At 53.3% G+C, this 25,511-nt stretch overlaps 1 protein-coding gene and 2 long non-coding RNA genes across 5 annotated transcripts in view; 1 reads left to right on the top strand and 2 right to left on the bottom strand.

Annotated features, from left to right (window-relative positions):
• Positions 1 to 25,511, bottom strand: part of Glis1 (GLIS family zinc finger 1) — a 196,951-nt gene that overhangs the window by 153,866 nt on the left and 17,574 nt on the right. The gene's annotated exons all lie outside the window — the stretch shown is intronic.
• LOC143271931 (uncharacterized) lies at positions 12,781 to 14,648 on the top strand. The gene is made up of 2 exons (XR_013049268.1): positions 12,781 to 13,732; positions 13,880 to 14,648. It is a non-coding gene; the product is annotated as an uncharacterized LOC143271931 (long non-coding RNA).
• Positions 14,165 to 24,028, bottom strand: LOC121827321 (uncharacterized). The gene is made up of 2 exons (XR_013049267.1): positions 22,836 to 24,028; positions 14,165 to 22,751 (listed from the first exon to the last, which is right to left on the bottom strand). It is a non-coding gene; the product is annotated as an uncharacterized LOC121827321 (long non-coding RNA).

Here is a 25,511-nt window from a genome sequence, read left to right as displayed (position 1 = left end):
CCATGCAGCTGACCCTGCATGCCGCCACCCACTTTTGAGCCCCACTCCCATGGAAGCCTTCAAACATGCCATTCCTTGTGGCTGCCCTGCAGCAGAGGACTGCGTCCTGAGCGCCGCGGTGTCTGCGGCCAGCACGATCTGTTATTATCCCCGTCAGTGGGCCGGCCCGTGTGCATTCCTCGGTGATGAGTCTGGCCTCCTCACAGGGTCTAATCAGCGCCCAATCGCCCCGGCTTTGATCTGCTGCCCCCTCTGCAATGCCATACCTGACTTACGATCTGATCAGCGCCGTCCCGCCCAAGCCAAAATTACCCCTGGAGAGGTCCCACAGAGCCCACGTGCTGCCGCTCTTCCGGTGAGTCCTTCCTGAGAGGCTGCTATGGCCTCCTGCCTGACAAGTCAGCCCCCTCACCTTCACCTCTACCTCCATGCATGCACCATCCATCACATCCAGGCTCCAACAGGACCTAGCCATGCCCTGTCCATCAGTTACCGTGGTTGGGACCCCTGTCTCGCCCCCCATCCATCTCCCACATGCAGCCGGGTGTCATCAGAGCTACTGCTGGCCCGAGAGCTGTTCCCTACCGACCCCTGCGAACTTGAAGGGAAACACCATGTCTCGAATGGCCTTGCATCTGCGTTATTCACATGTCCCAGCTCCCTATCACACCAGGCTGACTCAGCTTAGCTCCTACCATCCCATGCAAGTCCTGTGGATGGGGCCCTAGCACTTCCGTTTACACGGGTAAAGATGTGTGAGTCCCACACAAGCCTGCACTGCCAATTCAACTCATGCCCCTTCCTTTCTCTGAGCTCATCTCACCTCCCGCCAGCTCCAGCGCCCAGGTCTCTCCCCAGGAGCAGGCCAGTGGCTTTGTTTTAAAGAGAAAAGCAAGTGGAAGATGAAAAAAACCTCCTCTGAGCCCAGCAGAGGGGCCTCGCTGGTCTATGGCCAATGCTGAGCTGGGCACTGGAAGCACAGGCGGACCACTCAAGCCATCTTCTTGGGAAGCTCAGCTTTGGGGGAGGCAATCCAGGGGAGAGAGAAAACAGAGGACGGAAGAGCAGTGTTTTGAACCTGATCGGGGTGACCGACGGGTGACGGAGGAAAGCTTGGGTGTGACAGGTACACATAAGACAAAAGCCAGCATTCAGGAGGAAGCGGGCTGTGGGTTCTAGACTAGGCTGGATTATACACTGGGAAAGAAGGATGGTTCCACTGAAGTATGCAAAGTGAGACATTCTGAACTGGGTTTTGAGAGATGTGTAGGAGCATTCCGAACAAGAAGAGTGATTGCTCAAAGGCTCACCCAGCAGTCAGGGGCCAGGCCCTGCAGGAGATGCTGGAAAGTAGGTGAGAGGTGCTTTGGCCCCAGGGTGAACAAAGGGGCCTGGGTCTGTACCAGCCCCTCTCCTCGGCAGTCTCAGGTCGCCCCACCTGAGGGGGGAAACAACTGTGTCTGTGGTAAGAGGCGAGCACAAGGACATAACACCTGCAAGAGACAGGAAGGGGTGATAGGCACGTGGTCCTCCTCCCAGCTGCCTTGGGCGGTACATGTGCTGCTCCCAATGTCTGTCCCATCAGGGCAGGTCCCGTTCCACCATCTTGCTCAGGAGTTCAAATGCACCACTTCTGACCCATGGTCTTAGCCTCCGAGAAGACCCGAATGTCCCTGGCACAGCGTCCTTTACTCTGTCTAGCCTGCTCATTTCAGGTCGCAGAAGTTGAGGCTAGAGGTGTCTACTGAGTTCAAGCTCCATCTTTCCCTCCGGATTTGGGGTCTGTTTCCATAGACAGCACCTGAGGGCTGGTTCTGGAGGAGACCTGCCATGTCTCAGATAAGAATGGCTAAAGTCACAGCAGGGCCCTCCAGTCACCCTTCTCCAGCATGGTGCATTCGGGGCCAGTGGCCCTCCACGCCTGGTCGTGATGATGCCTCCTTGTGGTGCTAAGTGGCCTAGCCATGGGTGAGGCTTCCTTGCCTGGTGACCCGGGCCCACCTGTTCTTCATCCTTTTCAGCCAGGACTGGATGCGAAGAACCCAAAGGAAAATCAGCTCAGGTCCCAGGAGCTCACAGCTGAGGGCCAGGCCGTGGTCCTAGATAGTGACTCCAAGGTGACAAGGCAGATCAGGTCCACAGGGAGTTCCCAAGGGTTTGGGGACCCACCGTGGCAGCGATTCATGGTGCTCAGACCCTGGCTGTCTCCCTGGCTGCCCCACAGCACCCTCACCATCCACGCGATTCTCAGGAATGCTCTGGTAATACTCTGTCCTCTTCTTCTGTGGTCCTGCCTCATACTCTGGACGGGTCTAGTGGGAGGATCCCTACATGCCCTGTTTCCTGTCACTCAACCTGCTACAAAACAAGCCACAAATGTGCACTCCCATCCAGGCCAGGGTCCTGTACCTCCTCACAGGAGAGAGCCTACCTCCTCATTCCAACATCAGCTGCACAGGGTTGTCTGGTGCCTGGGCCCAGCATCTCTCACCATATACAACCCACAGACTTGTGGTCTGCCCCAGCCCTCACACTCAGCTCCCTTCCATCTCAATCCCCTTCTTTTGGCTTTCTGCCCCCGTCTCTTCCAGCTTCCAGAACTTTCCACTGGCCCCTAGGTTAGCACCAAATCAAATACTGGCTGAACCCCAGATTTGCTTAAAAAAAAAAAACAGCTCATGATTTCTGCACAGGTTCCCCTTAGTGAACTTCTGAGTTCTCTAAATGGTCCCTGTAGTCCCTTCTCAGCCAGCTCTAACCCTCTGCTGTCCCCACCTTATCCCAAAGTCCCATTCTGAACCCACTCCCACAGGTCTGCGTGTCTGGACGCACAGGGGTTGCCTACATTGGGGTTACGCTGGGCGCCATAGCAGCCCTCTCTGGGCTCACCTTGTGAAGTTGGGGGGCGGGGGCTGCTATAGCGGTTACCTCCAGACTGAATATCTCCTCCTGGAGGGAGGGCGCATCTCAGTGAGACACTCACGAACCCCTCTAAGTCCCCCTGTAGACTGTGTAAGTGGTGAAGAGTTGTGGGAAGGCAGACTCTTCAATGGGGCTGCCTGCAGGCTGAGCAGGTAACACAGTGATGCAGCTCTCGAGTCCCCACCCGCCCCGGGGTGGGCTACTCAGTGATGAGGCTCCTGTAAGTAACCCCCTAAACTCACTGGTTCACCAAGCTAGACTTGGGAGGAATCCTTTCCATTTCTGTCGTTGCCTTCTGCACCTAAGATTCCCAAAGAAAGGTTATATAGCAGTGTTGTGGAGAGGGGTGCTACCCACACCTGACCTGGGGTGGGGGCAACAAGCCCCGGCCTGTGTGCAGCCCACTCTCTGTTCTTCCCATTAAATACCTATTGTGGGATGTTCTGTATGGCAAATGTGTTGCTCTGATTGGTCAATAAATAAAGCACTGATTGGCCATTGGCTAGGCAGGAAGTATAGGCAGGACTAACAGAGAGGAGAAAAGAAAGAACAGGAAGGCAGAAGGAGACACTGTCAGCCACCGCCAGGACAAGCAGCATGTGAAGACACTGGTAAGCCATGAGCCACGTGGTAAGGTATAGATTTATGGAAATGGATTAATTTAAGCTATAAGAACAGTTAATGCCGGGCGATGGTGGCGCACGCCTTTAATCCCAGCACTCGGGAGGCAGAGCCAGGCGGATCTCTGTGAGTTCGAGGCCAGCCTGGGCTACCAAGTGAGCTCCAGGAAAGGCACAAAGCTACACAGAGAAACCCTGTCTCGAAAAAAAAAAAACACCAAAAAACCAAAACCAAAAAAAAAAAAAAAAAAAGAACAGTTAGCAAGAAGCCTGCCACAGCCATACAGTTTGTAAGCAATATAAGTCTCTGTGTTTACTTGGATGGGTCTGAGTGGCTGTGGGACTGGCGGGTGATAAAGATTTGTCCTGACTGTGGGCCAGGCAGGACCAGAAAAACTCTAGCTACACATATAATGCCTGCCTGTGGCATTATCACTGTCCTTGATCTAGCGTTCCAAGTCATACTGAGGAACAGTGCTGAGAAGTTGGGGGTATCCAAACCACTCAGCCTTCAGGTGGGCGGGTGTTTTGGGGTTCCGGAGCTGCCCAGTATGGTAACCATGCTACTGCCTGGACCTTGAGAGGTGCTGCCACCAGAGAACACCCCACTCCAAAGCTCATGGTGCCCCCACTGCTCAGCTGTCCTGACTAGATGGACTGGCTTGGCCCTGTAGTCTGCAGACCTCCTCTGGCCCGGGCAACAGTTTAGAGCCAAGCTCTATGCCTCGGCATCCACCTCCAGCTTCTGAAAGAAGGCACAGCCACCACAGGTGCACGGTACTTTACAGTGTACAGAGAGCTTTCCTTGGCCCTCATGTAGCCCTAGGAGATAAGCAAGATGGAGGTCAGCTCTGTGCTGTAGATGAGGGAACACTGGTACTCAGAAGGTTCTAGGCAATTTCACCTCCCAACAAGCCCCTCCACAGCTACTATTACCCATCGAAACAGGTAAGGAAACTGAGGCAAGGAGGCATAATGGCTTATCACAGCCCCAGGTTTCACCAGGCAGGACTGGAGTCATCTTCCAAGGACATTCAGTCTTGGGAGCCACCACTATGGCCAACCTAGTCTCAAATGGCCAGAAGGCCCATTGGCATCTTGCTGTTCTAGTAAGTATCCCAACTTCTCGGACCCACAGGCTGCTCCCACACACCACAACACACCACAACACAACACACACACACACACATACACACACACACACAACTTCTCGGACCCACAGGCTGCTCCCACACACCACACCATAACACACACACACACACACACACACACACACACACACACACACACACACACACGCCAGGTCTAGCATGATCCTCCAGCCTCCCAACCCTTTCCTGGACCTATATCCCAGTCAGAACCACAGCAGCCTCTCATTCCCGCCTCACACCATCCTTTCAGCAGCTGCGCTCCATAGGAGGGGGAGCAGCTGATCACACACGGTCCTAGCTGCAGGCTGGGGACGTGATTTCAGCCCAGTGAGCATCTCCTTGAGCCTCAGTTTCCTCCTCTGGAAAACATACCTTATTGTCTGCTACTTGGCCTACGGATAGCTGAGCTGCTCAGTGGGATGGGCATGGAGCAGCTTTGAGAAGCACAGTGGGGTTCAAACACAGGGAGGCACAAATCAGCCACCAGCCCCACTAGCCAGCCTTGCTTGAGAACCTACCCCAGGCAAGGCCAACCTGGATCCTGGGGTCCCATGCAGGAATGAGTATCATCCCAGCCTCCATAGGCCATTGCCCTGGGGGGGCAGGGTGCAGAACATAGGACATCACCGCACAGGTATCTACACTACACTGTGTAGATGGACACTCCAGGCACTGGAGACCCTGAAAAGGGGCTCTGACCCAGCCTGAGGGTCAGGGCATTCTGGTGGCCTTGAAACTGGTCAACCAAATGGAGACGAAGGGTGCTCCAGGCAGGGAACGGCATGGATATGGGGGGGACAGGCCTGGTGCTCCCAGAATAAGTGTTGCCAAGATGGAGCAGAGGGAGAAACAAGAATAATTTAAAAAAAAGAAGGACACTACACACAGCTGGTGACCACAGCAGGGTCCTTCCAGGCTCAGAACGCCACACTTCCTCTCTGTAAGCCATGACCCAACCTGCCTTCTTGCTCCTCACAGCCAGCTCAGTAGAGCCTGGCTGGCCGAGTCACGTGAGCCCTAGAGGGATGCGCCCTACCTGTGCTGTGCCCACAAGAGGGGCAGAAACAACCCCCAGGAACAAAGGCCAGGCCAGACAGGTGATTCGGACAGGCTGGCTCTGCTTCTTCTGTCTGTGTCACCTTGGGCTCAGACCCCGGACTTTGGACGGCAGGGGTTACCACAGACAGGTCACTCAGTATGACCATCCCAACATCCACATGTTAGCCAGGGAGCTGCATTTACTGACATGTCTTCTTCATAGGTCCAGCTGGGCCTTCCCTGAGACAGGGACCTGGACGTGGACCCCGCAATGAAGGAGAGGAAAGGTGTTGCATTTAGTGTCTACCCTCCACCCTCCACCCTGAGAAGCCCAGGGCCTGCCTATACCAAGGGTAGGCAAAGCAGGGCAGGACAGAGCAGGGGGAGCCCTCCAAACAGCACTGTGGAACACAAGAACTTAGAGTCTAGAGTGGAAACAGAGGCAGTGACCTGGAAGTATGTAGCTAAATACCAGGGCATTCAGCTAGCACTAGTGAGTACCCTAGAAGCCCCCCACCCCACTATAAAACATGAACCAGCGCCCTCCACCTCAGGAGAGGATCTGGCTGGCCGGCCCCGGGGCAGGAGCCTTTCCTGGGATCACTGGGCAGAATCCATGGCCAGGACGCTGCACCCAAGTACAGATGCCTGAGATGTAAGACTTCTCAAGCCTTGTTTATGAGGTGGGCCAGTTCTGAGGGTTTCCTGCCCCTCAGGAGCCGGCCAGCTCTAAGGGGCTAATGCTGAGCTCCTCACAGGCTGGAGTTTAATAAAACTGGAAGCAGCTAATGGTTAACAATAAAGAATAATATTTTTCCTTCAAGCAATTAAGTTGTAATATAGAGCTCACTAATTCCTTCCTGCTCTCTCCCTCGGGAACTTCAGATCAAGCACCAGGAGAAATGAATTACACACCACGGCTCCCCACTTGAAACCCAGGTTTTAACACATCTACAGGAGAACGATTGCCTCCTGCAGAATGGCAGGAGTCTCTTGAGGATTTCCACAATGGTTTCATGTAGCACGTTATCTTTCTGCAAACAGCGCGGCCGCCCTGCTCCTGATGCTGATGGATGCCCTTCCCCTCCTTCTCTGAAGCACTAAACACCAATCTTACGGAGCTCTGCCCCAGACTGCCTTGTTCTACCAGCACTTGGGTGCTCAAGCTCTCCAACCTCATTCCTCTCTCTCCGTGGCACCCTTAGGTGCTACCAGACAGCACTCTGTTCCTCACATTAGCTGCCTATTTCCCATCTCCGTACAAAGCTTTGCTCATGCTGGTCCCGTCCCTGGAGTCACACCTGTGTTCCAAGGCTCACTCCCTCCAATAACCTGCACCCAAACTCCTCCTTCTTCTTTGGAGCCAGCCTCTGGAAATAGCCAGAAGCAGGACCAGAGCACCTTGGTCCCACCCATGGCTCTGCTGTGGACGCCCCTCTACTTCACCTCACAGTGCTTAGCATCTTCAGGAGGTATGTCTCCATTTGCAGGCTGAGTTCACTGGTGAATCGGGGACCCAGAGGTTACCTTCTCTCCTGAGTAGGAAGGGAGCCAGAGGAGGCAGGACACAGGCCTTTGCATGGTACCCAAGCAGCAGCAAAGAGTCAGAGCAGAGCCCTGAGGATGATGCAATGAGATTCCTGCTAAGTGAGGTGCAGGGGAGACAGCAACACCAGCGAGAGGTCGCCCAACCCGAGGTCTTGGGGGTGACTTGAGAGCTCCTGAGCTCGGCATTCAGGGGCCTCTCCAAACCTCCCCAAAATTCAACTCACAGGACCCCAACCCATGCTTCAAAGCATAGCTCAGTGTTAACAAGTGAGCCTAGCAGACCTTCCTCTGGGGAGCTATCCTCTCTTCCTGAGCCCCAAGCATAGTCTATGAAAATTCCTGGGGCAAGCTCAGGATCACTCTACCCTCGGCAGAGGACACACCAGGAAAGCTGCCCGGGACAGGACCACGTCAAGGAAGCAGCAGCAGCAGCAGCAGCAGTGGCAGCAGCAGCTTTCTGGCAGGCCTGGCCGTCCTCTACACCGCACGCCTCTCCAGCAAAGGTGTGCCAAGCACCGACTCCACTGGGCAGCAAACGCAGGTACATGTTCCCCCTCACTCCATCCTAACACCAGCCACCTCAGACACCCCCAACTGCTGTTAGAGTTCACAGACAAGAGAACAGAGGACAGCGACGTTAAGGACTGGCCAGCATCACCGAACCCCGCTCTGCTGGTGGCTCTAATCACCGCAGCCTAAACCTTCTGTCAAGTGCAGGCCTAGAGGGAGGGGCCGGGCCTGAGTTATTCTAATGACCAAACTCCTGACGTCTGGAAGCCTCCTGGCTCTGGGCTTTATAGGCATTTCTGACGTCTGCCCTTCTCCGCCCCGAGAAGCCAGCGTGCGGCCTAGGCCAACATTCCGAGGACTCACTGCCCTGCCCACATACCATCCAGACCAGACAGCAAGCAAACAGGACACAAGGCAAGCCCATGCACCCTCCCAAGCACGCTCTCCCACGCACCGGTGCTGGTAAGATGTCTGAGGGGCCCACCACCTCAGCCTGTGGACAACGCCACAGCAGCGTCCTCCTGTCCAGAAGATGACGCAAAGGTTCCAGGCTAGGATTCTCCTGTCTGGAGAATCCTGGGTGCTGGGCCTGGGCAGGAGCAAATGAGGCCACCTCTGTAACTCAGGGTTTTCAGGGGCAAAGAGAGCCACTCTCCAGCCACAGGTGGCAGCCCTGCCCTCCTGGCACTACTGGTCAGTCCACTGCCCACATCTGAACTCAGGACCAAACCTGGAAATGCCGTTCAGCAGCTGCCACCCAGATGGAGGTACTAGGGGTCTGCAGCCCAAACTGCTCCTTCCCAGAGGGCCCCAGGGGGAGCCTCCCAACCAGGGCACCCTGGCCCAGTATGCTTGCCCAGCGCCCTCACCAAGATTCCCACACTCTGGCCCATGCTGCTCTCTGCCAAATCCGTCAGTGCTTCTACCCCATAAAAACCTCGTCCCTTTACAGACATGCCAGCTTATGGGTTCCAAGCCCCTCAGCCTGGATCCTCTCATCTGAGACTGACCACAGACACACACCATAGACACACCTGCCTACACACACACACACACACACACACACACACACACACACACACACACACACACACCAGCCCCAGGTAACAGCAGGTATGCTGGCCTCATGTTAAACACCATACCGCCCCAGCTGCCCCCACTGCTATTCGGAGTCCTTGGCTTGTTCAGAGCAGTCCGAGTCAGAAAATACCACAGATGGAGGCTTAGCTGGCAAATCGTTATTTCCGGGTTCTGGGCGTCGAGAAGCTGAAGGGCAAGGCGCAGTATGGTAGGTCTCAGATAGAGGCCCTTTCCTAGATTGTAAACGCTGCCTTCTTGCTCTGAGTTTACGTAGTTGGGACACAGAAAGCAGGCTGCCTGGAGTCTCTTCTAGAGACAATAACCCCTGGGACCTGCCCTATGACCTCATCAAACGCCATTAGCTCCTAAAGGTTCCTTCTCCAAATACCGTCACACTGGGGGTTAGGCCTTCAAGACATGCGAAATGGCACAGCAAACAATTCAGTCCAGAGCATGCCTGCCGCAACCCACACCTCCTGAAGAGGACACGCGAACATAAAGAGGCTGTCTGATGAGTAAAGGTCACTAGCCAGAAGAAGAGCCTTCCTGACCAAAAGCTAGGGCTCTGAGCTGGGCCGCTCCAACGGGGAGGCCAAAGCCGAGTGATGCTCTCAGCCAGGACCACGGCCCCAGCACTGCGGATATCCCAGTCATCCTGATCACTGCAGGACACAGGCACTCAGCCTGAGGACCCATGCTGTGTGGCAGGGGTCTCAACCCTACTCCTGCTTCCCAGCAGCCCTCACCTCGTCTCCACTCCCTCCTCCCTCCCTCCCTCCTCCCTCCCTCTCTCCTCCCTCCCTCCCTCTCTCCCCCCCCCACGTCCCTCCTGTGCTCTCTCCCCTCACAGCCGCTAGTCACCCCATCGTCTCACCTGCACCTCTTTTCAAGTCCCACTCTTCCCACTCCATCCTGTGTGGTGCCTCCTAGTCCAGGCAGTGCATTTAGAAGGAAGCCAGCAGGTGGGTAGGGTTACAGTCAGCACTAGAGAGGCTGAGGCAGGAGGATCACAAGTTCCTTGGCCAGCCTGGGCACAGCAAGACCCCATCTAACAAGAAAGCGGGAAAAGAAAGCAGGCAGGACCGGAGCAGAGCTGGAGAGTGGTGGAGGTTGGAGGGGGGTACCAACTTCAGCAGAGGGCTTTGTTTCTCTGGTGTTTGGTCGTCTTTTTTAGTTTTTGTTTTGTTTTGTTTGACATAGGTCTCATTACGTAGCCCAGGCTGACCCGGAACTAGCGGTCCTCCTGCTTCAGCCCTGTGTGCTGGGATTTCAGGCCTGAGCCACATCCCCAGCATCCTTGTTTTTAAGTGAACTGTGATGTGCACCTCAAGACTCTCTCTTTGCAGGTGCACTCTGGTGGTTTTCCTATAGTCAGAGCGACGCCCATCGCCACCATCTGCTCCAGAACGTTATCAGCACCCTAAAGAAACTGTCCCCTCAGCAGTCACCCCAGAGCCCGCCCCCCAGTCCCTGTACGTACGTCCATTCAGACCACTTCACGTAAATGGGGTTACATGCTGTATGCTCACATTCATCTGGCAATTTCACACGGGGGGATGTTTCCAGGGTGCCATCTGTACATTCACGCTGTCACAGGTATCAGTACCTCATGATCTTCAAGACTAAACCGATATCCCACCATGCCTCTCCTGCTTCTCTCCTGGTCAGCCCTGGGACATTTCAGCTGTTTCCACTGACCGCCTATGGCAGGCACAGCAACTATTAGTACTTAGGAGCAACTCTGTGTAAACACACATCTCCATCCTCCTGGGTGCAGACCCAGGGCTGCAGATGCTGGCTCAAAGGATAGCTATGTTTGCCCTTTTGAGGGATGACACACTTTACATCCAACGGTGAAAAGAGCAGAGTGGCCCAGGTTCTCCACACCCTCATCGGCTCTCCTCACCTCCTCTCTTGATTATAGCCATGTAGGTGGTGTGCAGTGGTAGCTCACTCGGGCGAGATCAGGATTCCTGATCTGGGACTGTCTTCTCTCCCTCCCGGAGGACTCTAGGGCCAGAGTCTCCTAGAACCTGCTCCCCTCAGTTCCTTTCTAACTAGAGCCCTCCTCCCACCTGTCAATCTCACTGAGCTCTGGTGTTGCATTGCGGTGGGTCTCTTCTAAGCCTTGTAACTGCCCCCATGGCAGGGAGCACAGATTGAAACAGATGAAAGGGGCGACGCCGGCAGGGGCAGAACCAGAGCTCAAGCTCTGCAGTCCGGCTCCAGCGCGCTGTCTGTGAGCCATCGACAGGAAGATGCTACAGCCAGCATCTCCAGAGCGCTGTCTGTGAGCCATCGACAGGAAGATGCTACGGCCAGCATCTCCAGAGTGCTGTCTGTGAGCCATCGACAGGAAGATGCTACGGTCAACAGAGCTGGCTTTAAACTGGTGTCCCCATGTACTGTCACTGCCATCAGGGCACAGCTTCCTCCACAGTAGGCCCTGCCCACCGTCTGTGCCAGCCACAGTCAACATTTAGTGTTTAGGGAAAGCGGTCAGGAAGCCCAGGAGCGCTCTGCCTCCCTGTATCTGCCTCTGAGTGGCTGCTCACCAGTCCCCCCTGCCCATCCAGAAAAGGGCTGACCTGAGACTGGACTTGCAGCACGTACTCCAAGAAGCACTAGTCTCCCGCAGGCCACCTATTCAGGGGACATCGAGGCTCTGTCCTCATCTGGAAAACGGGGATAAAAACAATCCCCTCCCTTCCCTGGTATCTTCTTCTCCCTGGATCAAGATCAGGAACAAATGTGGGTCTAGCAAGTGTATAGCAGTCTTCACCCAGGGGGAGGACCAGGAGAGAGCCACGGCTGACCGGATCTTCCTAGCCAAGAGCCAGGTATCTCTTCCCACTGCTCTGAGTCACGGAGCCCGGGTATCTGCAAGCATCCTGACTGGTTATAAATGGCCAAATCAGACTTGACCAGTGTGGTGTTGCCCTCCCTCCGATGCCACCGCAGCTTGTCACCCCATGGGTGCAGAGCAGATCTAAGCTTCAAAGTCAGCTGGACCCTGGAGGCATGACCTGCCTGCCCCCTCACCGGCACTGGCCCTCTGCACCCCGCCAGTTGGATGTAAACAGCAACGCCTTCCTATGGCGCCTCCAGGAGTACTGCACAGCTGTCTGTACGTGCTCTATCCCGTGCCCTCTGCACTAACCCGGGCACAGGCTGCACCCCGTGACAGGAGAGGACACAGCACTGAGAAGCAGAGTGAAGAGAAAAACGGGGTCCACAGAGCAAGCTCTGGAGCAACCCCCAACACAACCTCCCAACCCAAAGCCACCGGAGAGCTGAGCACGGAGCTCTGGATTTCACTCGGCCAGAGGGGCCTTCCAGGCCCGCCCCTCCTAACTCAACAGGGTGCTGAATGGGCCCATCACTGTCTCTGACCCTCTGCGGCCTCAGACTCCTCTATAACCAAAACCGCACAGTTAAGCTGCTTAGATTTTCCCAATTTTAATCAAGCCCAGCCCCAAGCAACATTCTTCAATAAGGGGGATTTGTTTAGCTTGTCCCGAGCATCAGCATTATCCTCTACAGAAATGTTCTTGCTCAGCCCTCGGTACCACAGGGCACTGAAGACAGCACATGACCGTCACAAATCCTCCTCACTCAGGCGAACTGTCTGCTCACTGCAGGCCACTGCAGGCCACTGCAGTCCCCAGGCCAACCACGCTCACCACAGAACCTTGCCCAACGGCACCTCTAACCGGTTCCTGCCATCTCTCAGGCGACACTGCCTTGAGCTGCCTATAGCAAATGTGTAGAAGGCGCAGGGCAGATACCAAGGCCCAGGGAAAAAACTCCTGACCAGGAGAGTTAGTATCAAGGCTGTATACTTGACCATTTCAAACTAAGCCAGCCTCTTGCCTTTGCTCAGGGGACTCCCCATTCTCCTACCACACAGTCACCCCCCAATTTATCTAGAGCACAATGGATGGTGTGGAAGGAGGAGGAAGAGAGCGGACTTTAGGACAGAAGGAACTTGAGGGGCTTTCAGGAGTCATTTCCAGGAGTCAGTTTCTCCAAGGTTGGGCAGCAGCCTAGGGTGAGGCCCTGGCTCCATGGAACCCCAAAGCCCTGAACCCTGACCAGAGACAAGTCCCTCCCTGCAAATAATGCCTGGGAGGAGGAGGAGACCCATGCCACACCACGAGTGTTCCAGTGAGGTTAAGGAGTCAAGTGTGTGCTGTGACTTGCTGTGACCTCCCATGGCAAGTACACCCATCATGGCAACCTGACATCTGCAGTTTCCCAGGGCTTCCTCCCGTGACAACTTGTGGGAGACACAAGGAGGCTTCTTTTCCAGTTTTGCAGATGAAGTAAGGGAGCCTTGGAAGGGAGGTAACCACCTCAAATTCAAACTCACACATCTGCCCAAAAGGGCACGAGGTGCATGGGGACCAGAAGGAGGCACTGTGCTACATGAGGCTGTTCCCAGGCAGATCAGCAGACCCTAATGCAGCATCAGTCCTAATCCCGAACCTTCAATTCAACTGCATCTTATTGCCATAGCAACCATTTCTCAACAGGATACAAGCGCCATGGGAAAGATGCCACCTGCCTAAGGCACCAAGCCAACAAATAGCTGACTCCACAGCCACTGCCTATACCTCACAGATAACTCTTTAAATCTGTGTCACCAAAGAAACCGGATGCTGGCGTTCCAGGAAAATGGCAGATGAGAGAAGATGAAGGCCCTTCCACAAACAGTTTCCAGAGCAAGGTTTTCCTCTGGGAGGCTGAAGAGGGAGGACTCTCTGCTCTTCTCCATCACCCTCTGCTCCCACAGAGCAGCCTGCAAGCTGTCCAAAATCCTAAGCAGGGGCTCCTGCCACCAGCTGCCCAGAAGAGGCCAAGGTGAGGCCTGCAGCTGTAACAGTTCTGGGGCCAGTGGGACCCTGAGACTTCTCCTGAGAGGACGGTGGACAGACAGGGAGACAGGCAGAGGGGAGCAAGGGAAACCGGGAAGTGCAGCCTCCATCCCAAGCTGTTTCCACTTTTCAGATTTGCTCAAATCCCTTAATTGACCGCCATGGAAAGACTCCAGTAGGCAATCCTGCCTACCAAGATGACCCATCACCACTCCAGGGAAGCCTGATGGAGGCCAGGAAAGCCCCACAGCCTGGTGCAGCAGGCAGCCAGGCCACACTTGGTAGCCACTGGCTGCCCTGCATCCCCCAACAGAACCGCCTGGCTAACACTGGAAAAAGCTTTGTGGTCAGAAGCCCTGGATCACAGCTACAACTATCTGCCTGTAGTGTCTGCAGAAAGCATATTCTTTTTTTTAAATTTATTTATTTACTTTTATTTTATGTGCATTGGTATTTTGCCTGCAGGTATGTCTGTGTATGAGTGCCAGATCTTTGAGTTACGGACAGGTGTGGGCTGCCATGTGGGTGCTGGGTTTTGAACTGGAGTCCTCTGGAAGAGCAGTCAATGCCGTTAACTGTTAAACCATCTCTCCAGCCCCCAGAAAGCATATTCTTAATAATGAACCCAACATGGGCCTGTGTAGCGGGTAGCCATTCCAGCTTTGATCTGGAAGTCCCAACCCCCATTGAGGCTTCGGTAACTGTCACGCCTACAAGACGGAGCCAAGGGAGGACCCTGAAGACCCGAGATCCGGATGCACTGGCTCTCTTGGACCCTGGACGCTAGAGGTAGGCAGAGTTCTCCAGAGAACACCGCCGGACTGCGCCACACCTTTCCCAGACCCTGTAAACTATCCCTTCACCTGTAAGTTACCCCATAAAATAAACCTCCCTTGTAACTACGTGGAGTGGCCTTAATAATTTCACCAATAGGCCTGTGAGCCATGGAGCATCCCTAAAGAGACAATGTTACCGTCCCCACTTCACAGGGGAAGGCGAGGTTAAGAAACTTGCCTGGGGTCACAGATAGTGACAGCAGAGCATCCTGTGGACTGTGGTCTCATTTGACTCATTCCACTCTGTTCCCATCCCCTAGACGGCAACGGTCTGAGAGTCGTTGGGCTTTATCCTACTAGACTGCAGGAAAGCCCTCACTCGGGTCACAGAGCCCGGCACACAGTAGGTACTCAAGAAGCATCTTGTCCCTCCTGCCTAGGTAGAGGGAGGAAAGGCTTGAGGTACATTTTTTCAGTTTTAAGCAGTCTTAGTCCCTGGCTGGGAAACAGTGACAAATGGCCCCATCCAGGCAAAGGGCCTGCCAGCCATCTACAGCACTCTCCGCAGCCAGCTGAAGGGACGATTCCACCTTCAAGGCCCCGCCAGGGATTGCCTCCTTCTCTGAACTTGGCCTTTCAAAGCGGCTTTCATTTATCGGGCTTTAATGTCTCACATGATTTAATCGGAAACACGTGCCCTGTAAATATCGTCTGTCATGTTCCATCAGGTTCACAGGGAAAAGTACAAGTCAATAAACAAAGGTTGTAGCATAAATCTACCTTGAACACATAATACCTCAAATAAGAAAAGCAAAACATGTGTGGCCTCTGACCTGCGCAGTTTCATGAGCAGGAATCCGGGGGATAGTTGGGAACATTCTAAGACTTCATAATTAATAGGGAGGCGGGGCTGGTCCGTGTGCACAGTGCCAGTGCAGAGCCGTTCCACAGAAGACTTGAATACCTGGCAGCACCTGCCAAGTCACAGCACACCTAACGTGACCAGTACCCAGCTGCCCCTAATGCAGAAGGCCAAGAGAGCCCTGGAAGCATCTTTCTTAAGGAGGGGGGCCTTCCCCCATTTCCTCACCTACAGGACACGGGAGGATGGCATGGTAAGAGCCTTGGGCTTTCCTTCCAATTCCCTTCCTCTGCAGCACTCCAAGAGTCCTCAAGTGCAGACAGGGAAAAGCAGGGGACGTCTGGAGAGTCAATGAACCTAAGATTCAAGTCCTAGCTCTGTCAGTCAGGACCACATGCTGACAAAGACAGGGCTCATGCACCCCAGCATGAACGGGGCTGGTGCTATTCAATGCTCAAATCTACCCATCCCTATTGGGTATGATTGCAGCTCTGGGCGGTGAGCCAAGGCTGGAACTGGCGTGGTACATACAGGAAGGTAGTCTTCGTGTAGAGAGCAAAGGGTAGAGGTGGCGTGGTACATACAGGAAGGTGGTCTTCGTGTAGAGAGCAAAGGCTAAAGGCAGTGTGGTGCAGTGGGAAGGTGGTCTTCAGATAGACAAGGAGCAATCCTTGCCCACAGGATTGCTACAGGAATTGCTACTCACATGGTATATTCTAGAATACTACCATAAAACATCCTACAGGTGTGTCTCCTCTTTTTATTAAACTCATAGACCTCAGAGTCACAGTCTAGGAAACGTCCTATCTCAGGTATGTAATACAGCTGTTCCTGATGTGGTGCTGGGGTAAGGCCTAGCACAGGCATTGCCCAGCAGGTTGAGAGTTGGGCCAATCTTAAGTGCCCAGCCATCAGAAAGCAGTGAGGGGCCACAGACCGTATGCATGCTTCAGCAGGACCCCAGCCAGCACCTGTCATTCTCCCTGGCTCAGCCTCTGAGGCAAGTGCTGGCTTCCTTCCCCAGGAGGGCTTCCTCAGCTGTCCCTCGGGCCACCTTAGTCCTTGCTGTTGAGGCTGCATTCCAGCCTAGAACCCAGCAGAGTCTAGACATACTCTAGCCTGGATCTCCCCTGAGGCAGCCTGGCCCACACCCAGCACACAGAGGCACTTCCCACATCAATAATCATTTATTTACTTATTTATTCTGTATCAGAATATAAAGTCTAGGCTGAAAACTAATAACCGCATCCCTTGCCAGAAGAGGGTCATTAGTGGCACTCGGTGACTGTGGAGCACAATGAATTTGCTGGATGAGGGCTGGAGCCCTGCCTTAGGCTTCTGCATGCCAGAGAATGGAAGGCATGAGATCAAGTTCAAGAACCCACGGGTGTCCCACACCCGAAATATAGCTTCCCATGTGTCAGACCCCGCTGACAGTGTGAGGGTGGACGAGTTGGTGAGGCTCAGGGGGCTAAATAAGTAGTTCTGGCAGTCAGGTGGCAAGACAGGCACCCAACTACATGAGCAGGTGGGTTCGAGAGCTGGTGCCCGGATAAATGAGTGAATGAATAACAGATAAGTGAGCGTAGAGATGAATGAGTCATTTGAACTGCACTCCCGATTCATCACGAAAGGAAGGTCAGGGTGCTGCTAGGCCCTCCTTCACATCAAAGACAGAAAGATTCACCTTTGAACCCCAGCACAGGAGCAGTTCCTGCCCGCTAATGTGTGCCCTAAGGCAGAACCAGAGCAGGGTCTGCAACAGGCTATGAGCCTGTGGAGCAGGAGCTAGAGAAATCGTTCCGTGGTTGAGAGTACTTGTTCTTGCAGAGAACCCAGCTTTGATTCCCAGCACCCACAGGCTCACAGCTGTCCACGGCTCAAGTCCCAGGCATGCACATGGTACACAGACACTCATGGAAGCAACACAATCATAACATGAAATAAAATATCTAAATCTAAAAAGGACTGTGGATGAATGACTGGGTAGGTGGGTAAAAATACAAGTGGGTGTCAAACATGTAAGAATACAGATGTGGCCGGGCGGTGGTGGTGCACGCCTTTAATCCCAGCACTTGGGAGGCAGAGCCAGGCGGATCTCTGTGAGTTCAAGGCCAGCCTGGTCTACAGAGCGAGATCCAGGACAGGCTCCAAAACTACACAGAGAAACCCTGTCTCGGAAAACCAAAAAAAAATAAAAAGGAATACAGATGTGTGGGGTGGATGCATAAGAGAAGAGCGGGCAGCTGGATGAACGGCAGGCTTGTTGGAACGGGGGCTGGTGGCAGTCGTGAAGGAACACAGGACCCACAGGTGTACAGAACAAGAGAAGACGAGTCCTCGGACAAAAGGAAAGCAGGAGGTGGGTCTACAAGTTACTATAGACCGGGCCAGAGGGTTCATACCCCTGAAGCTGCAATTCAGCAGGCAGAGGGCTCTCTGCTGCCGCCTTCCCAGATGCCATCTCTCTTCCTACGGGGACAGGCAGGCATATGCCTCAGCCATCCTAAGTGACAGCCCACAGCCTTTGCTCTGCATGCGGTGTGGGCCAGGCTGTGCCGCGCTTCGAGCAGAGTCACGTCCTCTCTCACGAGCTGCAGCTTACTGGCCCTCACAGGAAGCCCGCAGAAGACGGGCAGGCGGACCTGGATGAAGAAGCCCTCTGAAAGAACCCCTGCGACTCAATCCCAGAGGACAAGAACATTCACTTCTGCACAGGGCGACTAGCTCTCCAACGCACTCCCCTGCCAGCAAGAAGCGGTGCCCAGAGCAGCCCACCGAGCCTACACAGGGCGAGGCAGGACTCTGGAACCCAGGGAAGGACTCCTTGACTTGTCCCACAGTCCCCCCCCCCACCGCACCCCGGCCCCGCCGCGGGTGCCCGTCACGCTCGTGCAAACGTGGTGCCTCCTGCAGACCCCCAGCACATGTGGGAAGCCAGTGCCAGGCACCCTCCCACACATGCGAATGTTCCTAAACAGAGTAATTAGGGTGGTGTTTAGGTAACTTTTACACAGGCCCCTAATCAGAATCACATGCGGGGTGGAGCCAGCCGTGGTGGCCACGCTGGAGAGGCGGGTCAGTCTCCGCCCCAACCCAACTGCCACCCTCTGCTTCCTTACACTTAGTTTCTCTGTCTGCACCCTCCCCAGCATGGAAACTACCCACACCCGATTACAGGCGGGCCAAAGGGAAAACACTGTGGTTTCAGGGCTGAGCCACCCACCAGCACCTCTGTCATCCAGCATGACACACACCAAGTCAGACTCTGCATGGACCTTCCAAGGCCATCTACTATAGAACTGCGTGTGAGCCCAACAGGGGAAGAATGGAGGACTTCCCATCCATATCCACGCAAGAACGTAGTGACCACACCACCAGTGGAATCTGCCTGAAGCCCAGCCTAGCCAGGCCATTCTCCAGCTCACCCTCCTCTGGGAGCACCCCTCCACCTCCAGGCACAAGCTCACCCTGCCCTGCCTGTCTCCAGGTGGGGAGCACAGCTGAGTTCAGGACTCATGGCCAGGCATACAGAAGGGCAAGGCCCAGTTCTGCCCTTCCTAGTTCTTAGTCGAGGGCCTTTCCCTCCTAGAGCCTTCGTTTCCTAGCTAAGGAGATGCCACCGCTGCTTCCCTGGCCTCAGAGAATCACTTGGTTCCAGACCTGATAGGTAAGAACGGTTTCTCAGCCCAGTCTCCCCTCTGATTTGCTGTGTGGCCTTAAGCTAGTTTCTTGGGGTCTCTGTGCTTCAGTCGATTCCTTGGTGAATGAGAAGCTGGGCCTACCTTCACTGACACAGCCTGAGGTTCAACTCTGTCGTCCTCTGTGGGTCATTCAAGGCCAAGCACAAGGTAAGGCTAATCTTCCTTCCCAGCCTCATCCTGGTCACGTTCAGCCATACCTCTGCTCTGGCAACACCTAACTTTTCCCAGTGTCCAGCACAGAAGCCCACACTCCAGGCCATGAGCCTGTCCTCTCCCTACAGCAGTGCGTCCTGAAGCCCTGCTGTAATGCTGGATCCCTGGCGAGTTATAAAGCCGCTCCAATGCAGCAGGTTCCAGGTCCTGGGCAGGGGAGGAGGCAGGCCTGTATCTGACTGCCTGCTCTTGTGGATAGGTCTGATGCACCCCAGTGATTTATTCATTTGGGGGTGCTCACTGACCCTATGCCCTGTGCTGGATCCTGTGCTGGGCCCTGTCCTCTAGATGCTCCTGGTTAGGACGTGGACTCAGAATCTGCTTTACCAACCTGCAACTAACACTGTGGCAGGTGATTGCCAGTTATGAAGCCTGGAGATGCAGGGATGTCGTAAGTCCTGCTACAAAGCAGGGGTCTCAGCAGTGGGCTGGCCTGAGCCAGGCTTGGAAGGGCAAGGAAGCCCTTGACTAGTCAGTGAACAGGAAGGAAGGAATTCCCACAAGGTCCGGGGGCCCTGAAGCCTCTGCATGGCATACCTGCCACCTGAGCCTTACAGTACATGACCAGGAGGAACTAAGACCCCCTCCGCCCTCCCGCCTCCCCAACCTCCCCCATTCACTGCCTACACCGGGGCTTCTCAAACTTTATCTACCTGCTACTCTGTTTTGCCTGAGAAATGATTACAGAATGCTGGGCACAAAGAGTTATAAAATAGTGATACAAATCAATCATTTACTGACAAATGGGCTGAAGAGATGGCTCAGTGGTTAAAAGCACTGGCTGCTCTTGCAGAGGACCCGGGTTCAATTCCCAACAACCACATGATGGCTCACAATCATTGGTAACTCCAGTCCCAGGGGATCTGATGCTTCCACAGGCATTGCACACATGTGGCGCACAGACATACATACAGGCACATAAAATAAAAATAAAGGAAAACATAAATTAAAAAACAAACCAAACATTCAATGTTAATAATAAATCATGAAGAAGTTCATTTTAAAACAATTCTTTGGTATACATATAAGCTTATCATTGATTAAAGATGAAAGTGTGTTTGCATACTAGTGAGGTGGATGTGCTTATCTTTCTATAAGGAGTTTTTATATAAACATCTTCAACATGTTTCAGAGTTGACTTATACTTTGACTTTATAACGTGCCATGCTGAAAATGCCACTTTGTATAAATATAAGTGAAAAATGGCAGAAGAACATTTCGGGCCTGAATTTCAGGGATGGCTGGAAATTCTGTCCTAGTCCCAAGTCAAAATTCATATACTGATTTTTGTAGATGAAAAAAGTTAGCAACTTACACAGCAATTTTTAAAAAATCATTCTAACACAGTATATTCCAAAGATACATAATTTGAACATGCTAAGAAATGACAGTAGGAAAATATTCAAGTATTTGTTTTCTATAATTAAACCATTATGTTCCTAGAAAAGCAAAAAAAAAAAAAAAACTATACACACAGCAAAACTGCATTTTTACGCCACACGACTGTCTTGAATCTGAACTGAGGTGTCTGGGGCAGCATTTGCTGGTGTTCCATGGCGTGACTGACAGCTATACAGGTGTGTGCTGCCAAAACACCTCAGAGTCTTGCATTCTTACGACTGCCAGTTTTCATAACCCCCACACTCAGCCATGTGACCCCCAGTTTAAGAAGAGCTAGCCAAGGTCAAAATACTGAGTGGCAAACCCCCACTGCTGACAATACCACACACTGGAGTCACAGAACCTGGAGAAATCAAGCGGGTACTCACCTGGAAACGTCATCCCCACCGGCTAGCTTGCGTAGTCCCGGAAGGTGCTATGCATGCTACCAGAGGAGAAAAGTCATCATCGTTCTGACCCAGCTGTGACATCGGAAGGCTACCATGATGACCAGCCTAGCAAAACATGTCCACTGGCACAAAAGTGGCAATGGGCACCGTGTGAGTGACCAACCACTTTCTGAACAAACTTAAAGGCTCCTTCCACAAGAAGAAACCCATGCCCAGCAACATTATGGGGACCAAAAACCAGCAGCTAGATAGGTCCTGGGTCCCAGGGAAGAACCTACTACTATTATTCTGCTAAATGGCCAGAGTGTCACAGTGACTCCCAGTGACTTATCATTATACCCACAGATTAGTGCATCCTTCAGTCCTCACCAGAGGAGTGTCTTTCTTCCGTAGATGGTGGTTAACACAGAGACCCGGAACTGACTACGGTGCAGAGAATATGAGACCATGGGATGTCCTGACTTTAACAGGACATCTATCTCACCCTCCTCCAAAGGCTCGGGGACCATCGTGGGGTAGGAGATGGAAGACTGGAAAAGCAAAGTCATGACGAACTGCTGTGTTCCAGGCACAGCAGGACGCTGCACACACGAACTCGCAGCAGCTGTGACAGCCTGCACAAGACCTGCACAATCCCAGCCGAAGAGGGGAGACGGGCACTAAGCCCCACCTAGCCAAGGAGCTATTGACAACTGATAGCTTCTGGGAGGGGGAGACAGTTCTCTGAGAGTTTGTCTCCTGGCAGCTCAACCTCCCTCTAGTGGAAGACCAGACACCCAAGAGTATATGAGACTTGATGGTGGTTGTTGTTGTTGTTGTTTTCTTTTTTTGGTTTTTCGAGACAGGGTTTCTCTGTGTAGCTTTGCGCCTTTCCTGGAACTCACTCTGTAGACCAGTCTGGCCTTGAACTCACAGAGATCCGCCTGCCTCTGCCTCCCAAGTGCTGGGGTTAAAGGCGTGCGCTGCCTGGCGAAACTTGATGTTTTTTAAAAGGACACAAAGTTGGAGGTGTAGAAGTATCAAAATACACTGTAAGAGATTCTCAGAGAAATAAAAAACAAAAATTACTGAGAAAATATAAACTGGAAACAGCAATTTGGATTTTTTTTTTTTTATTGTTGTCACTCTGAAGACAAAGAGGGCCCGAAGCTGGGAGGAGACAGAGGCCGCGAAGGCGCAAACATGGCCAGCAAGTCGTTCATCTTCAGGAGTCAGCTTCTTCAGCAGCAAGATGGAAGGCAAGTTCAGTGAGTTCTGGAACAGAGTCGGGTGTGGTGCCCAGGCTCTCCACCAGGGGCACTGTACACAAAGACAGCATGGGTTATGCTAATACTCTATCACAGCTGTGTTTCCAAAAGGCCTTCCCTATCCACTATCGGACCCAGGCCTCCTAGCAGCCCAGACACAGATTTAGCACTCCCGTTTACAGAAGGAAAACATCAAGAGTACTTACACAGCACCCCAGTGAAAATTCAGGGCCACAGAGGTCTGGTTCTGCCCCCTCTGCCACACACCCCCAATCTTCTCCTACACCATGCTAACTAAGGTCCACACAAGACTAACCAGAAATAGAGTAGGTGTCTATTCCTATCCACAGTGGTCCAAGCCTCGCGCTGTGCCTGAGACGGTACAGAGATGGAGGAGGAGTGGTCCTGGATCCCTAGACAGATGGACATACAGCACCACCACGGCCGGGGGCCGGGGGGCGGGGCGGGGGGGGGGGCTGTCAGAGGGCTCCACCCACCTGGCAATCATGGCCGGCCGACTGCTGCAGACACTGCCCTAGGCCGCCCTGCTAGGGCAGCTGCTTGTGGATCCAGTTCTCATGGTTGGGAGTAAAGGATGACCAAATACTGAGGGATGGCGAGGTCTGCGGTGGAAATCCAATGCATGGAGCCAAGAGGAAAAGGACTGGGTCGCAGGGGGCCTCACCAGTGAGGTGACACACACACCACCTGAGTCAGCTGCGGCCAGGGGAGCTCACTCAGCAGAGAGCAGACTGCGCAAAGGCCCTGCCAAGGGACAGACTCACTCCCTGACTCATGGAACTGCGGCGACGCCATCTCAGCACAGGGGCAGTGAGAGAGGCAGAGTAATATGCAGAGGACGGAGACGGACGTCAGGTCTGCCTTGCAGGCCAGAGCAGAAGAACAAACAGCCACGGGGATGCAGACAGCTAGGACCAGGATGGAGCAGACGAAGCCCAGGCCACAGCAGGGAGAGCCTTCAAGGGCCAGAACAGAGGCGTGGGGGCTGCACAAGCCAGAAGGTGGTGGTAGAGACACAGAACTGTGTCCAGGGTCAGCGCCGAACTCAGACATCAGAGCTGACTGCTGGGGCAGAGGCAGCCAGACGATCCCGAGTGGGCATCTCCCAACAATGACGTGAGGTCACGTGGGACTGACACAGCAGCAGCAGCAGCAGCAGCAGCAGCAGCACCTAGGTTCAGCAGCATGGACGGGCCAGGGCACGGAAGGAAATGCGGGGAAATGTGGGACGTGAGGAGGCGGCAAGCAGAGCGTAACAAGGAATGGCTGGTTCCTAACACGTTTGCGTGCTGAGGGGGAAGCTCCGTGGTAGTCACAAAGCCTGTGAGGGAAGAGGGGTGGCTGTGAAGACAGGATGCTTGGGCTGTGGATAAAGGAGTGGCTGGGGGGGGGGGGGAAATGGCAGCAAGGCCAGGCCGGAACAGCACCTGAAGTCCTGAGCTCACGCATTCAGACTGGGTCTTTTGGAGGTGACCATGAATGTGAGAGAAGGCTGGAGCTGAGGGTGTCTGAGAAACAGGATTACAATGATGGGGACCAGGCTGAGAAGGAGGAAGCATGGACTCAAAGGGTGAAGATGAACAGTATGAAGTGATGGGTCAGGACAGCCAACACCTTCATGCAGGTGGAAGACGACGGCATGAGCGCCTGAGGAAAGCCCTCAGCCTGGAAGAAGGAGACCGATATGGATAAGAATTACACAAATGACTTGCCGGGCGGCGGCGGCGGCGGCGGCGGCGGCGGCGGCGGCGGCGGCGGCGGCGGCGCACGCCTTTAATCCCAGCACTCGGGAGGCAGAGCCAGATGGATCTCTGTGAGTTCGAGGCTAGCCTGGTCTACAGAATGAGTTCCAGGACAGCCAGGGCTATGCAGAGAAACCCTGACAATAAATAAATAAATAAAAATAAATAGAAACAGGAAGGCAGAGAATAGTGGGAAATGTGGTTTAATAAAACCCCAAATATATTGTATACATCAACAGATGAAATGTAAAAAGGAGTCACATGAGACCAGCAGGGTGGTTTTACAAATTAAAATAACTCGAGTGAAAAATTAAAATGGGAGACAAGGTTCAGGAAATTCTCAGAAAACAGATTAAAAAGACCAAGAGGTACTAGGGGGGAAGACAGGAGAATTAAAAGAGTAATAAAAGAAGCAAAATACACAGTTAGTGAGAGTCCCAGGATATGACAACAGAATAATAGAACTGGGAAAATTAAAACAAATAAACAAAAACTGAAAGACATGACTATCCAGAAATAAAGGACCCACCGAGCAGTTAAAGAAAAGCCCAGTTCAAGAAAAGCCCACACCAAAGCACATCACTGAGAAATTCCAAAACACCAAAGATACACTGAGTGCTTAGAAACCTAAAAAGCAGACGGGGTGGATTGGAGGGATGGAGGAGGGCATATGAATTTGTGCAGTTAAGAGTCAGCACAGAGCTGGATGTCACAGCAGTGTGGGGTACCGGAAGATACGGGATACCATCTTCAAAATTCACAGGATCAGCCCCTCAGTCAAACGACCCCGGTTTCACAGCCACATTACTTAACATCACTGGGTCTCCATTTTCTCATCTCTCAAATGGGCTTCATAACTGACTATACCTACCTCCTTCTGCAGGTTGTGAGAATAAATTAATTCAGGCAAAGTCATCAAAGCAGTGTGCTAGCTCTTACTAACACTATCAAAATTGAGGACTTTTCAGAAACAAATCGGGAGAACATGCCATAGCAAATTGTGGGGTTAAACCAAGAAAAAGGAAATGGTAAAGGCATTTTACCTTTAAGGTAAATGGCATCCAAACACCTTCCTTCCACTGGGAAAATTACCTTATATGGTGAACCCCCCCAGTCCACACCAAGGAACATATTCGTGCACATACGTGCACACTTGTGCAAGTGGAAAACCAGAGACGCTAACAATGTCAGCTTTCCTATACTGACCACGCTGCAGAACAGCCCATGGGCCTCTTCCCTGCTTTCTCTTTGTTATGAACCGCCATCTGGGACACTGTCTATTTAATCTGATCATTTGAGGACTGCACTTTCCCCTGTAGAATGTAAGCCCTGTAGCCACACCCAGGGCCATCGCCTGTTCCTTGGTATCCTTGCAACTAGAAGCATGTGTACCTCACAGCAGGTACTCAA

Source organism: Peromyscus maniculatus, chromosome 2 (assembly GCF_049852395.1).
Source record: "Peromyscus maniculatus bairdii isolate BWxNUB_F1_BW_parent chromosome 2, HU_Pman_BW_mat_3.1, whole genome shotgun sequence".
NCBI lineage: Eukaryota > Metazoa > Chordata > Mammalia > Rodentia > Cricetidae > Peromyscus > Peromyscus maniculatus.
This window is presented reverse-complemented; position numbering and strand designations above follow the sequence as displayed.